Source organism: Procambarus clarkii, chromosome 84 (assembly GCF_040958095.1).
Source record: "Procambarus clarkii isolate CNS0578487 chromosome 84, FALCON_Pclarkii_2.0, whole genome shotgun sequence".
Taxonomy (NCBI): domain Eukaryota; kingdom Metazoa; phylum Arthropoda; class Malacostraca; order Decapoda; family Cambaridae; genus Procambarus; species Procambarus clarkii.
Genome location: NC_091233.1, coordinates 17895830 through 17916132, shown reverse-complemented (window position 1 = coordinate 17916132; position 20303 = coordinate 17895830). Strand labels below are relative to the sequence as shown.

General features: G+C 34.6%; 2 long non-coding RNA genes across 8 annotated transcripts; both read right to left on the bottom strand.

Annotated features, from left to right (window-relative positions):
• Positions 1–419: 419 nt before the first annotated feature.
• On the bottom strand, positions 420–7922 carry LOC138358560 (uncharacterized). Of its 4 annotated transcripts, none has more exons than XR_011225467.1 (5): positions 7431–7922; positions 7021–7109; positions 5722–5947; positions 5426–5596; positions 420–3291 (listed from the first exon to the last, which is right to left on the bottom strand). It is a non-coding gene; the product is annotated as an uncharacterized lncRNA (long non-coding RNA). The 4 variants fall into 4 exon arrangements; XR_011225465.1 differs by having other exon boundaries at positions 5727–5947; positions 7426–7921; XR_011225464.1 differs by having other exon boundaries at positions 5727–5947; positions 7431–7921.
• A 1632-nt stretch (positions 7923–9554) lies between these two features.
• On the bottom strand, positions 9555–17058 carry LOC138358559 (uncharacterized). Of its 4 annotated transcripts, none has more exons than XR_011225463.1 (5): positions 16567–17058; positions 16157–16245; positions 14858–15083; positions 14562–14732; positions 9555–12427 (listed from the first exon to the last, which is right to left on the bottom strand). It is a non-coding gene; the product is annotated as an uncharacterized lncRNA (long non-coding RNA). The 4 variants fall into 4 exon arrangements; XR_011225461.1 differs by having other exon boundaries at positions 14863–15083; positions 16562–17057; XR_011225460.1 differs by having other exon boundaries at positions 14863–15083; positions 16567–17057.
• Positions 17059–20303: the final 3245 nt, after the last annotated feature.

Sequence of the window (20303 nt, the reverse complement as noted above, 5' to 3'; positions counted from 1 at the left end):
AATATTCTCCAATATTGAAGATTATTCTTCAATATTGGAGAATATTCTTCAATATTGACGATTATTCTTCATAACTCAATATACCTAAATATTCTTCATTATTATTCCTCCAAACTATATTTCTTATTACTATGAAGAATGAAATTAAGAGTATTATTCAATGTTTAATATTAAAATAGTGTTGAAAATGATTTTTTGTCTATCATATTTAATGTTTATTATTAGAGTTTACAAATGGAGGTATCTTTTTCGGAAAACAACCTCATCAACGTCTTCAATGATAGGTTTGTGGAAAATGAAAACCATTCAATTTCCATCAAAGCACGTTTATATATAATACACTATATACATACGTACATATCACCGGAAACTAAGACATAACACAACAGGTTGTTAACAAAAATATACACAAAACAACCTTCAATTCAATTGTATTTATTATTCTCTCAATAAACGTATCTCAAAGGAATACAGTAGTTTAGGGTATTTCTACTCCCCCTCTACTTGCACAACCTCAAGGGGGGGGGTGGGGGTGGCGCCGCACACATTCAGTGACTACAAATACACAATACAACAATCCTGTTTAATATAGTAGGCACAGCATATAAATGTTAAACTCTTGCCCCACATTTCTTCTAGCTCCGAGGTACAGTGTATCATAATGATATCACACATCAAAACAATTTGAACTGGTACACTACTTATTGATAACTATACAAACTTACATACTGTTGGGTCAAGTTATTTATTAACCTTCAAGTATGTTATTTCAGACAATTTCACTAAATAATAGTCAACTACTCACTAGTACCTTAGGAAATTTCTACCCCTTCAAGCCGCACAATTTCACTCGGTACAAATACAACAATCCAATTTAACAATTCACGTTAATATACTCTTACATACTACTATATTAGTGTACATCAACCACACTCAATTTAAACACATTAACGCTTAAACATAATATTCTCCTCGAACCTACCCCTTAAGGGTACTGCTGAAATTAGTTTCTAAGACGAGGGGGACATTTCCGGAAGCTAACTCGGCAAGTGTCATTAATGGATAAAGCAAGGCTGATGCCCTGTGGGGAGAACTCTGACACGGAACACTGCCACAGGGCAAAGGAGTGACTAGAGGGGAAAGGAAGAGAAAACCATCTTCCAGGAAACTAGTCGCTAGCGAACTAAGGTAACTACCAACCAGACCACAACTTTACCGGGAAAAACACACAAAAAAACAAAATTCAATAAAGGTTGTTGGGGGGGGGGGGGGGGAGGAACAGTTACCGTATCTGAGTCAAGCCCACAAGTTATTCCAGGGGGAAGGATCTAGCAAGCAATAATTCATTTCCAACTATTCCAATAAATTAATAATATAAAACAACCAAACAATGATTTTTATGACCACTATGTATATATTATCAAATCAATATACAAATCAAACTATATTTCAAATATAATAAACACGTCTTAACGCCCAACATGCTTGCGTCCGGATTGACAAATTATAAGGATGGTAACTGAGTCCGTTACAGTCATCTCCAGTGTATGTTGCCCTCCGAAACATGTTACAGCTCAATAGTAACCCTAACAAACTGCCTTAAGAGCCGTGAATCAGTTTAGTGTCAATGAGCATCTGCGAGCACCAGTAACACAGCTTTAAGATCTCGGGATCTGAGGCAAAGTGAAATGGACACCAGGAACGCTACGGATCCGTATTTGTAACACGTATCCATAAAGCCGACGCCTGCAAGGCCGCATATTTATATGACCATTATCAATATAATACCTGAATAACATCGCCGGCTTAACTATCACACTAACAACGTTGGCTGCAGAGCACGCTTACAACAAACTACGTTTCATTTCCTTCACGCACCCTATGTATCCAAAACATTGACATCCTACCATAGCATACCTTTCCTATCAATATACATCTTCCATATTTTTACTATATTTCCTTCTTTTTATGCTATTTCGGTATATATAGTTTTACTTTCACCTATGTATTTATGCTTTTATATATATCTATACCTATCATATATAAACACATTATCAAAGTTACTATATTTACACTACTATTAACATATAACCTACGTCCATATATTTCTCCTAAAATCATTCCTCCATATTAATCTCTTTCACTACCTGTCATAATTACATTTCAAAACTATAATACACATTTACATCAGTTCAATCTCATCATTGGCAATTTACACACACACCTTTAAAACATTAACTTTTCAACATCAATTTCCTATAATCAACTATCATTTCTGCCTTTCATTACAAATTATTTTAACATTCTATAAAATTCCTAATTTCACATTTATTTTACTTTATATACATTACCATACATTCCTCTTACATGATCATTTTCTATTCTACATATCCTCAATCTACATTTTCACACTATCAACTCAACCCCTCCTGCTTAAATACCACACAAACGGCTCAAACACTTCATCCTGGACGTAATGTCAACAAAACTCACATGACATCAAACATACAAACTCAACATAATAAAATACAAACAACACAACTCTACACTAATCAAACAACCTCCATAACAATAACCAACGTAAAAACAACAATTAACACCCACAACATCCATCTCGACTTTCACACTCACACATAATGCCTAAAAACAACCCCCCACATAGGCAATCTCCATACACAGCAAAAACTGCTACTTTTTCTTCTCAGTACCTAAAACATTCGTCTCTTTACAACTTTCATAATTACGTCATTTAAACACTGTTCTTAATCAATTATTATTATTTTACTTTACATTCAATTATAACCATCAAACAATTCATTCATTTTATAATGTATACATTTACGTCATTTAATACACTAATTATTAACTCCCACAACATATTTACTATACACCTTCCATAACATTCTCTTCACACATTTTCAACAACTTCACCCAACATTTCTTTCAAAACAAACATTGTGCACACTCTTTCAACATATAATACTTAACTTCATTAAACAGTCTACTAAATATTATACCAAAATATCACTACATTATCATCTCTCCTTAACACTTTCCCCTTACACGTAACAAATGATATTTAAACAACAGTTTCGATTCCAATCCATCTTCATTACTCGATTATTTTTGGTCACAATTATATACGCCTTTCTCTTCATATGCGTCGCATCATCCTTGTCTTCAACAATATTATTTCTTGCACATCACACTCTCCTTCAGTTCGACGTCACACTCCGCTGGCCTGCGGTCCCTCTACCAATCAACCACCATTATTACCATCTTCTCGCAAATCTAGAACATAATATGGGTATAGATTATTATTACACTTACCACTAACTTTCTATCTTACCATACTAACACACCCCCCCAAACATTTAAATTAACTATTCCCATTTATTAATATACCATTCTTCAACCTATATACTATAATACATCACTTATCATTCATATCTATTCACTATACAATTCTTTATAACATTTAGAAATCATAACACTTTGTAGTATTTTACTTTTAAAGAGAACATTCTCATTCAACATATATTTTATTATTTACCTATCGTTTCTATCACTTATATTCCCTACAATGCATATTTCATTTACTTATCACCACTACCTACAACTATGTATTCATTAATCATCTACTTCAACTACTTACTAATCATTCACCACACATCTACTGTCCTCTATGATCACACTAACGACCCGCCTTCTACGGCACTTCACCCACCCCTCAATTTCTGTCTATTTCTTTTTTATATACTATTAACAATTACATTCCCACACAACATTCATTCTATATCAACGACTCTGCACTACAACAAACTCAATACATCATTCTTTGGTACCTTCTATGCAACAAACTGCAACTTCTTCTACATTCAACACTTGCACCTCTCTCCCTTAACTACCTACAAACGATGTTATCCACGTCTAAGCTACTCAAGCCTTTCACCTGCCGATTTTCATTATACCATTATTAACATTCATATACTACACATTTCCATTATCAACATTAGTAGTTCTAATACACAAACACTCTTCGAAAACTAGACGGTCCCCAACACCACTATCAACAATTTTCAACACGCCCAAACTCTCACCCTATCGACAATTATTCACTACTCTGAACTTTCCAAAAACACACATTTTTGCCCTAAATGAAACCATACAACCCTAACGATTTTACGAAACTATCATTTCTGTACATTTTACACACCTTAATGACTCGCATTTTAACGCTACTTGCTTTTCATTAAAACCACTCGACATGACCAATAACACCACTGTAGTAGTGCTCCAACTGCCAATTTTATTTAACCACAATATCAACATAACACCATCCAACAACAAATCCGTTATTCCACAACCCACACAATTATTGCATGCCCAAAATCTACTCCATCATTGAACAATGTTTCACTTAACCTATTTCCAACTCAATCACGTCAAACACTGCCTATCGTCATAAAGTCAATTTCATTAACTACAACTCTACAGTGACTGCCGCTTCAATATACACGACTCCCTTAAGCCAGGTACACTTGCCTTTCTGGCTACGTTAGTAATCATAAACTACTTAATTTAACACCTATGTAACCTACGCTTCAACACTAACTCCTTCAACTATGAGCTTTTCGCGCTCTTAACATTACGACTCATCCCCTATTTTCAGTTTCACAGTAACTTTATTAATCCCTACTTTGTCTTATTGCAACAATCTCTCACTCAAACATGACTCACTAAATGACATGTTCTATTATTAAACCATTTCCTAACTGTGTCAACGATCACGTTATATCAACAAAAATACAACACTAAAACACCATCTATTTCCACTTCACTAATACATTTCTCACAATATAAACTCATTTCCGGTCACATTTAACTTACCCTAACTACTCTCCGCCGCCTCAACGTGAAAATCAAACCCCAAACAACATATTTCACTCACATTTACTATGTAGTAAACGGCAAATACCTTAAACCTATCAACACAACAAGTCACCCAAACACCTCACACACTACCAAGTCTTGACGATAACTGAACTGCCAGCGTCTCCCTCTGGTCATCCACACAGCCCAGGGGTCATGACAATAGGCACGATATTACCTCAAACAAGGCAAAACTTTATGCTACAAATACCATTCATCCCTATACCATAACTTTAATGACAACGTGTACTTTGTTTCAGTAAACTATTTTATTGTAACTGCTCATTTCAATTCACATTTTTAAAATCTTACATCAAACCTGCATATGCAACGGCTTTTGGACCTCTTACACCATCAGAGGGGGGGAACCCACACCTAATATTTACTATGGTTCTCAACATTTCACTTTACATGATTCAACATCTATTTACAACTTAACCAAGCTACCATTCAAATATTACCAGCCGTAACTACGTATTTAATAACTACTTGCCTTAACATTTTCTTCTATCATGTCAAACTCAAGTAGCACATCTACCTCAACCCGCACATCTCCCACCAGCGTCTGCTCGGCTCCCACCGGTCGGACTCAAATCAGTCCAACACTGGTCCCATCACAACGTTTCTCTCCTCCACATTCTACTCATTTCACCAAACCCGTCACCTTAAAACAATTGCCACATTCAATAATAACCATGCAATTTCTAAAAGACATTTCACTACATACTTCATATTTATATTTTAGTACTCATTATGGGTCACGACTAAAATATCGACGTTTATATATACCTTACCTTGAGGTCCTTCCGGCCCTTAGCGTTCCCCCGGCCCGCTCGTCCACCAAGCCTTCTGGTTGCCGGACTCGTCAACCACGCTCTTGGACGCGGCTCCTCGCAGCCTCACCTATCAGTCACAGCCTGCTTCATCAGGTATCCTTGCCACGTGCTTATCCAATTCTCTCTTCAACACAGTCAAGGCTCGTCCACTTATGCATCCAACAGGCTATATACGCCACCTGTAATAGATTTTTTACCTTTAAAGTACCAAAGTGCCCATTCCATGATTGCCGGGAGGGGGAAATTGCTGTTGGCTATCCAACCGCACTATCAACACATTTTAAAGACACGGCCCGCGCGATTTCTAAGCCCAAACACTATCGACACTTATTCACTAGACTTAAGCACTTTCAAGAACCAACTGCATCCTCAAGCAAAAATAATTTGTCTACATCAAAAAATGCTAAATGACACTTTAAGGCTATAGTGTTTTCAATTAAAACACTCGCGATGATACCCGATATGGGCTGTAGTAGTGGTAAAACTGCCAATGGGGTATTTAACCACCCGTCAACCTCACAATACCCGCCAACTCCGCTATTCAAAAACAACAAGACACTTATCTATTCCATGCCGCAAATCTACTCCCTTTGTCTTAAAAAGAAATGTAACATCTAATTGCGACTAAATACCCTACACCACGGCCTATCCTCATCACGTACATTTTCTTACATTGTACTTATACAGTGGGTCACGATTAAATATACACTACTGCCTTACTGTTGGCACTAGGGCAAGTATAGCGTAAGTCGTAAAGTAGTTAATAAACTATTATGTCAGGTACGATTCAACACTTAAAGGACGTTATGAGCCTTTAAAATTCTTTATATGCCATCTTATATTGCCTACTCATCCTGTCTATTCAATTTACCGTTTACGAGTCTTATTACTCAATACTTTCTTATTGTACCCACTTCTCCCTGCAACATGGAACACTCGCTAAATATTTACACCTTAACCATTTTAACCTCATCGTTGACAAACTTAATACAACTTTTCCTTTTTAAACAAACGGACGCTTTCAATTTATAATTCATTATCATTTCACAAACTCAACATTAACCCCTGCCAGACTACCTTCCTCTCAACTTCAACACTATTCAATTTCACTATCATAACTACTCTCGGCCCCCTAATACGATATTCAAACCAGACATTAACACTCCTTTACTCTAGTAACGTTACCGAACTTACAACCTATCCCCACCCACCTATCTACGACAATTAGACCAAACACCATTCAGACACTTACTGCAAACTCTTCTTCACTAACACTTAAGTTGACGCGTCTCGCTGTGCTCTTCCACAGCCAAGGGGTCCCACAAATCTATCCGGTATTACCTGCAACAAGCCAACAGTTATTGCATCCTACCAATATAAATCATGCAATCATCCGTATACCATACCTTTCAAACTTCTTACCATAAACTATTTTCTCGGATGTACCTCATTTCAAATGCAACTCTTCAACCCATCTAACCTCAATAGTCAACTGGTGTGACAGCTCTTATCTGTGGGTTGCCGCCCCCCGCGCCAGATACTATTAACCACTTCAATCTCATTACATACAAAACTATGTGATCCTCCAATAACTAAGTACGGTTTCGTAATAAAATATTACAATGCCTAACAAAATAACTAATAAACAACTACTTGCCTTACCACATATGATCCAGCTATCAGTAGCACATCTTCCTAACCAAACCATCTGCCACCAGCTTCTGCTCGGCTGCCAGAGCTCTCACGTAAATCATCATCGCTCCACCACTGCTCACATCACAACGTTAGTCTCCAACATTCATACATCACCACTAGGCCAATTTCATGCGAGGCATCATATTACCACCATTACCTCATTCACTAACAATACACCTGAAAATAATTTTCATTCAGTATGTAATTAACATTTAATATTTCAGGACTAAAATATCTGCGTATACTCCCTCAAGAGGGTATATACGGCAGATTTTAATGTTTTTCGACCCTATGTATTCGCGTTTTGACGGTGTACAAATTCGGTGTAAGCTAGGGGTCTGTCAGCCCTAGCGACCCCAAAAGGGTAACGGGGTACCAGCTCAGAGTAACAACACGCCCTAACACTAACTTGTACACCAGTACTTTGCGAATACCAGGGTCAAAATAACGTTCCGTTGCTCCTCGCCGCGCAGGTCGACTCAACAGCCAATCACGTTCCGATTTTTCACTTGACGTCACATTCTCGCACGCTGTACTCTCATTGGTCGGCTCCTCCTAATTGCATACTCCAGTAATTCATCCACATTATTTACTGACACTTAAATATGTATACCCATTGTATGAGAAACATACATATACCTAATGTATGTGAAACAATCTTTTACATTACATTCACAATTGATGACTTTCCATTAATTATTACTAAATAAGTACTATTATAATTATTAAATATTAACAATACTTATTCAAGCTGTAAGTACAGAACAACACAGTACATTATAGCACATTAAACTTAAGTAGCCTAATATACATTGCACTACTATACATTGTACTAGTCTCCAGTACACTACTATACATTACAGTACACTAACATACGATGCGCAACAGCAAAGGGCTCAGTACTCTACAGTACAATACACAACAGTACAGTACCGTATACTACACTACACTACAGTCAAGTGCAGTACAGTACACTACAAGCTACAGTACCATAAACTACACTACACTAGAGTAAAGGGTACAGCACCTTACCCACCAATAACGTACAGTACACTCAAGAGTACAGTACATTCTTTTCTGGTACAGGGTACACTACACTTAAATATAATACACTACAGTACTGTACACTACAATACAGTACGATATACTACTGTACACGATACATTACAGTGCAATACAGTTCACTACAATACACTACACTATAATACTGTACAGAACACCTCACTACAGGGTACACTACAGTACAATACAATATAATCAACTAACGTAAACTACACTACATTACAGTATAATTTTTTTACGTACACTACAGTGCACGGCACAGTACAGGCTACAGTCAAATACAGTACACTATACTACACTACTCTACTGAACAATCCAGTACACTACACTACATTATTGCATAGTATATATGTATTCTTCAATATTGAAGAATATTCTCCAATATTAAAGAATATTCTTCAATATTGAAGATTATTCTTCAATATTGGAGAATATTCTTCAATATTGGAGAATATTCTTCAATATTGAAGAATATTCTTTAATATTGGAGAATATTCTTCAATATTGAAGAATATTCTTCAATATTGGAGAATATTCTTTAATATTGGAGAATATTCTTTAATATTAAAGAATATTCTTCAATATTGAAGATTATTCTTCAATATTGGAGAATATTCTTCAATATTGGAGAATATTCTTTAATATTGGAGAATATTCTTCAATATTGACGATTATTCTTCATAACTCAATATACCTAAATATTCTTCATTATTATTCCTCCAAACTATATTTCTTATTACTATGAAGAATGAAATTAAGAGTATTATTCAATGTTTAATATTAAAATAGTGTTGAAAATGATTTTTTGTCTATCATATTTAATGTTTATTATTAGAGTTTACAAATGGAGGTATCTTTTTCGGAAAACAACCTCATCAACGTCTTCAATGATAGGTTTGTGGAAAATGAAAACCATTCAATTTCCATCAAAGCACGTTTATATATAATACACTATATACATACGTACATATCACCGGAAACTAAGACATAACACAACAGGTTGTTAACAAAAATATACACAAAACAACCTTCAATTCAATTGTATTTATTATTCTCTCAATAAACGTATCTCAAAGGAATACAGTAGTTTAGGGTATTTCTACTCCCCCTCTACTTGCACAACCTCAAGGGGGGGGGGTGGGGGTGGCGCCGCACACATTCAGTGACTACAAATACACAATACAACAATCCTGTTTAATATAGTAGGCACAGCATATAAATGTTAAACTCTTGCCCCACATTTCTTCTAGCTCCGAGGTACAGTGTATCATAATGATATCACACATCAAAACAATTTGAACTGGTACACTACTTATTGATAACTATACAAACTTACATACTGTTGGGTCAAGTTATTTATTAACCTTCAAGTATGTTATTTCAGACAATTTCACTAAATAATAGTCAACTACTCACTAGTACCTTAGGAAATTTCTACCCCTTCAAGCCGCACAATTTCACTCGGTACAAATACAACAATCCAATTTAACAATTCACGTTAATATACTCTTACATACTACTATATTAGTGTACATCAACCACACTCAATTTAAACACATTAACGCTTAAACATAATATTCTCCTCGAACCTACCCCTTAAGGGTACTGCTGAAATTAGTTTCTAAGACGAGGGGGACATTTCCGGAAGCTAACTCGGCAAGTGTCATTAATGGATAAAGCAAGGCTGATGCCCTGTGGGGAGAACTCTGACACGGAACACTGCCACAGGGCAAAGGAGTGACTAGAGGGGAAAGGAAGAGAAAACCATCTTCCAGGAAACTAGTCGCTAGCGAACTAAGGTAACTACCAACCAGACCACAACTTTACCGGGAAAAACACACAAAAAAACAAAATTCAATAAAGGTTGGTGGGGGGGGGGGGGGGGAGGAACAGTTACCGTATCTGAGTCAAGCCCACAAGTTATTCCAGGGGGAAGGATCTAGCAAGCAATAATTCATTTCCAACTATTCCAATAAATTAATAATATAAAACAACCAAACAATGATTTTTATGACCACTATGTATATATTATCAAATCAATATACAAATCAAACTATATTTCAAATATAATAAACACGTCTTAACGCCCAACATGCTTGCGTCCGGATTGACAAATTATAAGGATGGTAACTGAGTCCGTTACAGTCATCTCCAGTGTATGTTGCCCTCCGAAACATGTTACAGCTCAATAGTAACCCTAACAAACTGCCTTAAGAGCCGTGAATCAGTTTAGTGTCAATGAGCATCTGCGAGCACCAGTAACACAGCTTTAAGATCTCGGGATCTGAGGCAAAGTGAAATGGACACCAGGAACGCTACGGATCCGTATTTGTAACACGTATCCATAAAGCCGACGCCTGCAAGGCCGCATATTTATATGACCATTATCAATATAATACCTGAATAACATCGCCGGCTTAACTATCACACTAACAACGTTGGCTGCAGAGCACGCTTACAACAAACTACGTTTCATTTCCTTCACGCACCCTATGTATCCAAAACATTGACATCCTACCATAGCATACCTTTCCTATCAATATACATCTTCCATATTTTTACTATATTTCCTTCTTTTTATGCTATTTCGGTATATATAGTTTTACTTTCACCTATGTATTTATGCTTTTATATATATCTATACCTATCATATATAAACACATTATCAAAGTTACTATATTTACACTACTATTAACATATAACCTACGTCCATATATTTCTCCTAAAATCATTCCTCCATATTAATCTCTTTCACTACCTGTCATAATTACATTTCAAAACTATAATACACATTTACATCAGTTCAATCTCATCATTGGCAATTTACACACACACCTTTAAAACATTAACTTTTCAACATCAATTTCCTATAATCAACTATCATTTCTGCCTTTCATTACAAATTATTTTAACATTCTATAAAATTCCTAATTTCACATTTATTTTACTTTATATACATTACCATACATTCCTCTTACATGATCATTTTCTATTCTACATATCCTCAATCTACATTTTCACACTATCAACTCAACCCCTCCTGCTTAAATACCACACAAACGGCTCAAACACTTCATCCTGGACGTAATGTCAACAAAACTCACATGACATCAAACATACAAACTCAACATAATAAAATACAAACAACACAACTCTACACTAATCAAACAACCTCCATAACAATAACCAACGTAAAAACAACAATTAACACCCACAACATCCATCTCGACTTTCACACTCACACATAATGCCTAAAAACAACCCCCCACATAGGCAATCTCCATACACAGCAAAAACTGCTACTTTTTCTTCTCAGTACCTAAAACATTCGTCTCTTTACAACTTTCATAATTACGTCATTTAAACACTGTTCTTAATCAATTATTATTATTTTACTTTACATTCAATTATAACCATCAAACAATTCATTCATTTTATAATGTATACATTTACGTCATTTAATACACTAATTATTAACTCCCACAACATATTTACTATACACCTTCCATAACATTCTCTTCACACATTTTCAACAACTTCACCCAACATTTCTTTCAAAACAAACATTGTGCACACTCTTTCAACATATAATACTTAACTTCATTAAACAGTCTACTAAATATTATACCAAAATATCACTACATTATCATCTCTCCTTAACACTTTCCCCTTACACGTAACAAATGATATTTAAACAACAGTTTCGATTCCAATCCATCTTCATTACTCGATTATTTTTGGTCACAATTATATACGCCTTTCTCTTCATATGCGTCGCATCATCCTTGTCTTCAACAATATTATTTCTTGCACATCACACTCTCCTTCAGTTCGACGTCACACTCCGCTGGCCTGCGGTCCCTCTACCAATCAACCACCATTATTACCATCTTCTCGCAAATCTAGAACATAATATGGGTATAGATTATTATTACACTTACCACTAACTTTCTATCTTACCATACTAACACACCCCCCCAAACATTTAAATTAACTATTCCCATTTATTAATATACCATTCTTCAACCTATATACTATAATACATCACTTATCATTCATATCTATTCACTATACAATTCTTTATAACATTTAGAAATCATAACACTTTGTAGTATTTTACTTTTAAAGAGAACATTCTCATTCAACATATATTTTATTATTTACCTATCGTTTCTATCACTTATATTCCCTACAATGCATATTTCATTTACTTATCACCACTACCTACAACTATGTATTCATTAATCATCTACTTCAACTACTTACTAATCATTCACCACACATCTACTGTCCTCTATGATCACACTAACGACCCGCCTTCTACGGCACTTCACCCACCCCTCAATTTCTGTCTATTTCTTTTTTATATACTATTAACAATTACATTCCCACACAACATTCATTCTATATCAACGACTCTGCACTACAACAAACTCAATACATCATTCTTTGGTACCTTCTATGCAACAAACTGCAACTTCTTCTACATTCAACACTTGCACCTCTCTCCCTTAACTACCTACAAACGATGTTATCCACGTCTAAGCTACTCAAGCCTTTCACCTGCCGATTTTCATTATACCATTATTAACATTCATATACTACACATTTCCATTATCAACATTAGTAGTTCTAATACACAAACACTCTTCGAAAACTAGACGGTCCCCAACACCACTATCAACAATTTTCAACACGCCCAAACTCTCACCCTATCGACAATTATTCACTACTCTGAACTTTCCAAAAACACACATTTTTGCCCTAAATGAAACCATACAACCCTAACGATTTTACGAAACTATCATTTCTGTACATTTTACACACCTTAATGACTCGCATTTTAACGCTACTTGCTTTTCATTAAAACCACTCGACATGACCAATAACACCACTGTAGTAGTGCTCCAACTGCCAATTTTATTTAACCACAATATCAACATAACACCATCCAACAACAAATCCGTTATTCCACAACCCACACAATTATTGCATGCCCAAAATCTACTCCATCATTGAACAATGTTTCACTTAACCTATTTCCAACTCAATCACGTCAAACACTGCCTATCGTCATAAAGTCAATTTCATTAACTACAACTCTACAGTGACTGCCGCTTCAATATACACGACTCCCTTAAGCCAGGTACACTTGCCTTTCTGGCTACGTTAGTAATCATAAACTACTTAATTTAACACCTATGTAACCTACGCTTCAACACTAACTCCTTCAACTATGAGCTTTTCGCGCTCTTAACATTACGACTCATCCCCTATTTTCAGTTTCACAGTAACTTTATTAATCCCTACTTTGTCTTATTGCAACAATCTCTCACTCAAACATGACTCACTAAATGACATGTTCTATTATTAAACCATTTCCTAACTGTGTCAACGATCACGTTATATCAACAAAAATACAACACTAAAACACCATCTATTTCCACTTCACTAATACATTTCTCACAATATAAACTCATTTCCGGTCACATTTAACTTACCCTAACTACTCTCCGCCGCCTCAACGTGAAAATCAAACCCCAAACAACATATTTCACTCACATTTACTATGTAGTAAACGGCAAATACCTTAAACCTATCAACACAACAAGTCACCCAAACACCTCACACACTACCAAGTCTTGACGATAACTGAACTGCCAGCGTCTCCCTCTGGTCATCCACACAGCCCAGGGGTCATGACAATAGGCACGATATTACCTCAAACAAGGCAAAACTTTATGCTACAAATACCATTCATCCCTATACCATAACTTTAATGACAACGTGTACTTTGTTTCAGTAAACTATTTTATTGTAACTGCTCATTTCAATTCACATTTTTAAAATCTTACATCAAACCTGCATATGCAACGGCTTTTGGACCTCTTACACCATCAGAGGGGGGGAACCCACACCTAATATTTACTATGGTTCTCAACATTTCACTTTACATGATTCAACATCTATTTACAACTTAACCAAGCTACCATTCAAATATTACCAGCCGTAACTACGTATTTAATAACTACTTGCCTTAACATTTTCTTCTATCATGTCAAACTCAAGTAGCACATCTACCTCAACCCGCACATCTCCCACCAGCGTCTGCTCGGCTCCCACCGGTCGGACTCAAATCAGTCCAACACTGGTCCCATCACAACGTTTCTCTCCTCCACATTCTACTCATTTCACCAAACCCGTCACCTTAAAACAATTGCCACATTCAATAATAACCATGCAATTTCTAAAAGACATTTCACTACATACTTCATATTTATATTTTAGTACTCATTATGGGTCACGACTAAAATATCGACGTTTATATATACCTTACCTTGAGGTCCTTCCGGCCCTTAGCGTTCCCCCGGCCCGCTCGTCCACCAAGCCTTCTGGTTGCCGGACTCGTCAACCACGCTCTTGGACGCGGCTCCTCGCAGCCTCACCTATCAGTCACAGCCTGCTTCATCAGGTATCCTTGCCACGTGCTTATCCAATTCTCTCTTCAACACAGTCAAGGCTCGTCCACTTATGCATCCAACAGGCTATATACGCCACCTGTAATAGATTTTTTACCTTTAAAGTACCAAAGTGCCCATTCCATGATTGCCGGGAGGGGGAAATTGCTGTTGGCTATCCAACCGCACTATCAACACATTTTAAAGACACGGCCCGCGCGATTTCTAAGCCCAAACACTATCGACACTTATTCACTAGACTTAAGCACTTTCAAGAACCAACTGCATCCTCAAGCAAAAATAATTTGTCTACATCAAAAAATGCTAAATGACACTTTAAGGCTATAGTGTTTTCAATTAAAACACTCGCGATGATACCCGATATGGGCTGTAGTAGTGGTAAAACTGCCAATGGGGTATTTAACCACCCGTCAACCTCACAATACCCGCCAACTCCGCTATTCAAAAACAACAAGACACTTATCTATTCCAGGCCGCAAATCTACTCCCTTTGTCTTAAAAAGAAATGTAACATCTAATTGCGACTAAATACCCTACACCACGGCCTATCCTCATCACGTACATTTTCTTACATTGTACTTATACAGTGGGTCACGATTAAATATACACTACTGCCTTACTGTTGGCACTAGGGCAAGTATAGCGTAAGTCGTAAAGTAGTTAATAAACTATTATGTCAGGTACGATTCAACACTTAAAGGACGTTATGAGCCTTTAAAATTCTTTATATGCCATCTTATATTGCCTACTCATCCTGTCTATTCAATTTACCGTTTACGAGTCTTATTACTCAATACTTTCTTATTGTACCCACTTCTCCCTGCAACATGGAACACTCGCTAAATATTTACACCTTAACCATTTTAACCTCATCGTTGACAAACTTAATACAACTTTTCCTTTTTAAACAAACGGACGCTTTCAATTTATAATTCATTATCATTTCACAAACTCAACATTAACCCCTGCCAGACTACCTTCCTCTCAACTTCAACACTATTCAATTTCACTATCATAACTACTCTCGGCCCCCTAATACGATATTCAAACCAGACATTAACACTCCTTTACTCTAGTAACGTTACCGAACTTACAACCTATCCCCACCCACCTATCTACGACAATTAGACCAAACACCATTCAGACACTTACTGCAAACTCTTCTTCACTAACACTTAAGTTGACGCGTCTCGCTGTGCTCTTCCACAGCCAAGGGGTCCCACAAATCTATCCGGTATTACCTGCAACAAGCCAACAGTTATTGCATCCTACCAATATAAATCATGCAATCATCCGTATACCATACCTTTCAAACTTCTTACCATAAACTATTTTCTCGGATGTACCTCATTTCAAATGCAACTCTTCAACCCATCTAACCTCAATAGTCAACTGGTGTGACAGCTCTTATCTGTGGGTTGCCGCCCCCCGCGCCAGATACTATTAACCACTTCAATCTCATTACATACAAAACTATGTGATCCTCCAATAACTAAGTACGGTTTCGTAATAAAATATTACAATGCCTAACAAAATAACTAATAAACAACTACTTGCCTTACCACATATGATCCAGCTATCAGTAGCACATCTTCCTAACCAAACCATCTGCCACCAGCTTCTGCTCGGCTGCCAGAGCTCTCACGTAAATCATCATCGCTCCACCACTGCTCACATCACAACGTTAGTCTCCAACATTCATACATCACCACTAGGCCAATTTCATGCGAGGCATCATATTACCACCATTACCTCATTCACTAACAATACACCTGAAAATAATTTTCATTCAGTATGTAATTAACATTTAATATTTCAGGACTAAAATATCTGCGTATACTCCCTCAAGAGGGTATATACGGCAGATTTTAATGTTTTTCGACCCTATGTATTCGCGTTTTGACGGTGTACAAATTCGGTGTAAGCTAGGGGTCTGTCAGCCCTAGCGACCCCAAAAGGGTAACGGGGTACCAGCTCAGAGTAACAACACGCCCTAACACTAACTTGTACACCAGTACTTTGCGAATACCAGGGTCAAAATAACGTTCCGTTGCTCCTCGCCGCGCAGGTCGACTCAACAGCCAATCACGTTCCGATTTTTCACTTGACGTCACATTCTCGCACGCTGTACTCTCATTGGTCGGCTCCTCCTAATTGCATACTCCAGTAATTCATCCACATTATTTACTGACACTTAAATATGTATACCCATTGTATGAGAAACATACATATACCTAATGTATGTGAAACAATCTTTTACATTACATTCACAATTGATGACTTTCCATTAATTATTACTAAATAAGTACTATTATAATTATTAAATATTAACAATACTTATTCAAGCTGTAAGTACAGAACAACACAGTACATTATAGCACATTAAACTTAAGTAGCCTAATATACATTGCACTACTATACATTGTACTAGTCTCCAGTACACTACTATACATTACAGTACACTAACATACGATGCGCAACAGCAAAGGGCTCAGTACTCTACAGTACAATACACAACAGTACAGTACCGTATACTACACTACACTACAGTCAAGTGCAGTACAGTACACTACAAGCTACAGTACCATAAACTACACTACACTAGAGTAAAGGGTACAGCACCTTACCCACCAATAACGTACAGTACACTCAAGAGTACAGTACATTCTTTTCTGGTACAGGGTACACTACACTTAAATATAATACACTACAGTACTGTACACTACAATACAGTACGATATACTACTGTACACGATACATTACAGTGCAATACAGTTCACTACAATACACTACACTATAATACTGTACAGAACACCTCACTACAGGGTACAGTACAATACAATATAATCAACTAACGTAAACTACACTACATTACAGTATAATTTTTTTACGTACACTACAGTGCACGGCACAGTACAGGCTACAGTCAAATACAGTACACTATACTACACTACTCTACTGAACAATCCAGTACACTACACTACATTATTGCATAGTATATATGTATTCTTCAATATTGAAGAATATTCTCCAATATTAAAGAATATTCTTCAATATTGAAGATTATTCTTCAATATTGGAGAATATTCTTCAATATTGGAGAATATTCTTCAATATTGAAGAATATTCTTTAATATTGGAGAATATTCTTCAATATTGAAGAATATTCTTCAATATTGGAGAATATTCTTCAATATTGGAGAATATTCTCCAATATTGAAGAATATTCTCCAATATTGAAGAATATTCTCCAATATTATTATTCAATATTGGAGAATATTCTTCAATATTGAAGAATATTCTTCAATATTGAAGAATAATAATATTGAAGAATATTCTTCAATATTATTCTTCAATATTGAAGAATATTCTTCAATATTGAAGAATATTCTTCAATATTGAAGAATAATATTGAAGAATATTCTTCAATATTGAAGATTATTCTTCAATATTGAAGAATAATATTGAAGAATATTCTTCAATATTGAAGAATATTCTTCAATATTGAAGAATATTCTTCAATATTATTCTTCAATAATAATATTGAAGAATATTCTTCAATATTATTCTTCAATATTGAAGAATATTCTTCAATATTGAAGAATATTCTTCAATATTGAAGAATAATATTGAAGAATATTCTTCAATATTGACGAATATTCTTCAATATTGAAGAATATTCTTCAATATTGAAGAATAATATTGAAGAATATTCGTCAATATTGAAGAATAATATTGAAGAATATTCTTCAATATTATTATTCTTCAATATTGAAGAATATTCTTCAATATTGAAGATTATTCTTTAATAATGGAGAATATTCTTCAATATTGAATAATAATATTGGAGAATATTCTTCAATATTGAAGAATATTCTCCAATATTGAACAATATTCTTCAATATTGAAGAATATTCTCCAATATTGAAGAATATTCTTCAATATTGAAGAATATTCTTCAATATTGAAGAATATTCTCCAATATTGAAGAATATTCTTCAATATTGAAGAATATTCTTCAATATTGAAGAATATTCTTTAATATTGGAGAATATTCTTCAATATTGAAGAATATTCTTCAATATTGGAGAATATTCTTCAATATTGGAGAATACTCTGCAATATTGGAGAATATTCTTCAATATTGAAGAATATTCTTCAATATTGAAGAATATTCTTCAATATTGAAGATTATTCTTTAATAATGGAGAATATTCTTCAATATTGATTAATAATAATATTGAAGAATATTCTTCAATATTATTCTTCAATATTGGAGAATATTCTCCAATATTGAAGAATATTCTCCAATATTGAATAATAATATTGGAGAATATTCTTCAATATTGAAGAATAATATTCTTCAATATTGAAGAATATTCTTCAATATTGAAGAATAATATTGAAGAATATTCTTCAATATTGAAGAATAATATTGAAGAATATTCTTCAATATTGAAGAATATTCTTCAATATTGAAGAATATTCTTCAATATTGAAGAATATTCTTCAATATTATTCTTCAATATTGAAGAATATTCTTCAATATTATTCTTCAATATTGAAGAATATTCTTCAATATTGAAGAATATTCTTCAATATTGAAGAATAATATTGAAGAATATTCTTCAATATTGAAGAATATTCTTCAATATTATTATTCTTCAATATTGAAGAATATTCTTCAATATTATTCTTCAATATTGAAGAATATTCTTCAATATTGAAGAATATTCTTCAATATTGAAGAATATTCTTCAATATTGAAGAATAATATTGAAGAATAATATTGTAGAATATTCTTCAATATTGAAGAATAATATTGAAGAATATTCTTCAATATTATTATTATTGAAGAATAATATTGAAGAATATTCTTCAATATTGAAGAATATTCTTCAATATTGAAGAATATTCTTCAATATTGAAGAATATTCTTCAATATTATTCTTCAATATGGAAGAATATTCTTCAATATTATTCTTCAATAATAATAATATTGAAGAATATTCTTCAATATTATTATTATTGAAGAATAATATTGAAGAATATTCTTCAATATTGAAGAATATTCTTCAATATTGAAGAATATTCTTCAATATTGAAGAATATTCTCCAATATTGAAGAATATTCTCCAATATTATTATTCAATATTGGAGAATATTCTTCAATATTGAATTATATTCTCCAATATTATTATTCAATATTGGAGAATATTCTTTAATATTGGAGAATATTCTCCAATATTATTATTCAATATTGGAGAATATTCTTCAATATTGAAGAATATTCTTCAAT